General features: G+C 32.4%; 1 non-coding gene across 1 annotated transcript; it reads left to right on the top strand.

Moving 5' to 3' along the window:
* Positions 1-432: 432 nt before the first annotated feature.
* TRNAR-UCG (transfer RNA arginine (anticodon UCG)) lies at positions 433-505 on the top strand. The gene has a single exon. It is a non-coding gene; the product is annotated as a tRNA-Arg (tRNA).
* Positions 506-2,500: the final 1,995 nt, after the last annotated feature.

The following is a 2,500-nucleotide window of genomic DNA, read 5'->3' as shown; positions in this document are numbered from 1 at the left end:
TTTTATTATTGTTCACATTATAATCAATATCATCCTGCTCATCATCATCACCATCATCATCATCGCCATCACCATCATCCTTATCATTATCATTATTATAACCATTTTTTATAATCATCGTAGTTATCATTGTACCTATCTATCATCATCATCATCATTCATATCATATCTGTGATGAAATTTCTCTTATACGGTTTTATTATATTACTTTTAACTCGACTTGGTCATGTAACAAGTCGAGTTAAAAGTAATATAATAAAACCGGAAGAGAAATGTTATTATATTACTTTTAACTTATTATATTATATTATATTATATTATATTATATTATATTATATTATATTATATTATATCATATTATATTATATTATATTATATTATATTATATTATAGCGTTACTTTATTATATTACTTTTAAACAAATTGTTCCAAGACCGTGTGGCCTAACGGATAAGGCGTCGGACTTCGGATCCGAAGATTGCAGGTTCGAGTCCTGTCACGGTCGGTAATTAGTTGATTTTATCTCTGGCTCTTCCTCATGTATTTCTAGACATGGTTTCTAGTTATATATGTGTATGTATGTATGTATATATGTATGTTTTTTTTTTTTTTTTTTTTTTTTTTTTTTTTTTTTTTTTTCTTTTTTTTTTTCTTTTTTTTTTTTTTGCGTGTGTGTGTGTGTGTGTATGTATCTGCCCGCGTGTGTGTACGCAAATACTGTGTATACAGACATAAAGGGAGATAGGTATTTTGATGATTAGCAGTACATTAAATTCGTAAACTGTTTGCAAAATGTTTAGTACCTTATACTATACTTCTTATCTCTGTCAGATGCAGGAACTTGCAGACGAAGAGGGTGGATGGGAGGACGAAGAGAGAAAACCAAGAACAGAAGGCGCAAGGCTAGATGCTTAGGAGGTCTTCAGATTATTATTATTTTTTTTTTTTTTTTTTTTTTTTTTTTTTTTTTTGAATTTCAAGGAATTTTTCCAGTCATTTCATAACACGTCGTGGTACTCTTGATGTTGACTTACAATGTAGGCAAGGAATAAGCAGTAAGTGGATCTAGGGTTTCATGCTTTCATTTTAGAATAAAGGAACGTAAGAGAGAAGGATGTGCATTTTCCTGAATAAAAGGCAGCTATTCAAGTCCCTGCTGCTTTGGAGGGACGGGTGTCCATACTACATATTATAGTTTAGCATAGTATATTATCCTATTTTTGCACATATATTATCAGTTTACATTATATTGCATCAAGTTTTATTATAGCAATAGTTATTTTATTATATGTGATGATGAATGTAGAAATATCTGCATGATTGTCTTCTGTCGGAAGGTTGATATAAGTTCTTAATAGAAAATGTTAATAAATGAAAATATGTAAACAAAGTGAAATTAATTAACCGAAGGCTTTGCAGGCTACTAACCTTCATCATCCAGGTTTAATATTAGATTTATCTCATTGTAGACTACTTCCCGAACCCCAGACTATAGCTTATAATGTCCATAAGCCGCAGCTTCCACAGGCCGGAGTTACACGAAATTAGATGCACATATAACCTCAGGCGACAGTTTGTTACCTATTTCAACACAACTACAAATTTTCACCAAAATAATTCACATATTTCTGCACGTCGTCTATTAATCCATTAATGCGGCACAATTAATCATACTAAAGGGAATTTTTCTTTCATGGGACTGTTCTTTGTTACAATATATATTCCGGAAGTTTGTCGGTGAATAATAACTATTTACGTACAAGCTCGTAAGCTTTTGGACTGCAAGGTATACGCAATATAACTACCATGTAGGTTAACAGTTATCATTATATGATATCTACAACTTCTATATCTATAAAAGGAATTGAAAAGCAAGGCTTTTCTATCCACGTATATCCATCCGTCAATTTAGCGTTTTGTAATTCAGATTAATTTAGATACCAAGATATAAAATAGTTTACCTTTAAATAAGACATTTGAAGAAAACGAACGTAATCCCATCTCATAGAAAACGTTAATTTTACAGGGGTAACCTTTTCTTTATTCCTCTAGTATCAAACCAATAAAGCCATTAACCTCTTCGTTACTGAAAATGTGTTTTAATATACTAACATACGTCACATTAAACCAGCATACTACACCAGAATTGCTGGTGATGTACACAAGTACACTAAGTAACAGAGAGGCAGAATATGAGCCTCAGGATGGGCGTCATAAGATACGCCAAAAACTTCATTAATAGCTTACCCCCTTTCTGCCTAAGACCAGTCAATATCTTTATCATTATTGTTGTTTTTGTTATTTCAATGTACATTTCACAATCAGTTCCCAGGACGTACGGCAATAATTACACCAGTAGATGCGCATCTTACTCTATCGAGAAATCATTCACCACTTACTGAGGACACCCAGGACAATTTCCTCTCACGGCGCGCCCGACAGACTCTGAAAGCGAGGACAATTAATTCCTCATACCGTTGATTTGGAATTAGATGATGAG

The sequence above is a fragment of the Penaeus vannamei genome, chromosome 15 (genome assembly GCF_042767895.1).
Source record: "Penaeus vannamei isolate JL-2024 chromosome 15, ASM4276789v1, whole genome shotgun sequence".
NCBI lineage: Eukaryota > Metazoa > Arthropoda > Malacostraca > Decapoda > Penaeidae > Penaeus > Penaeus vannamei.
The sequence above is the reverse complement of the archived record's forward strand: the minus strand, read 5'-3'. Positions and strand labels throughout refer to the sequence as shown.